This window comes from Penaeus monodon, chromosome 21 (assembly GCF_015228065.2).
Source record: "Penaeus monodon isolate SGIC_2016 chromosome 21, NSTDA_Pmon_1, whole genome shotgun sequence".
NCBI classification, from domain to species: Eukaryota; Metazoa; Arthropoda; class Malacostraca; order Decapoda; family Penaeidae; genus Penaeus; species Penaeus monodon.
The window spans coordinates 16,351,087-16,351,364 of NC_051406.1; positions in this window are offsets into that span (position 1 = coordinate 16,351,087).

Sequence of the window (278 nt, forward strand, 5' to 3'; positions counted from 1 at the left end):
GGGGAAGGAAAAAGGGGAAAACCCGGGGAAAAAAAAACCCCCCTTTTTAAAAGGGGGTAAAAAAGGGTTAAAACCCCGGGGGTTTCCCCCCAAATCGGTTAAAAACCCAGTGGGGGGGGCCCCCTTGGGGAAAAACCCAGGGGAAAAAAAGGGGGGCCCCCGGGGGAAAGGGGGGGGAAAAAAAAAAGGGGGGTTTTAAAAGGGGGGGGGGCCCCCAAAAAAAAAGGGGCCCCCCAAAATTAAAAAAAAAAAGGCCCCAAAAAATTTTGGGGGGGGGG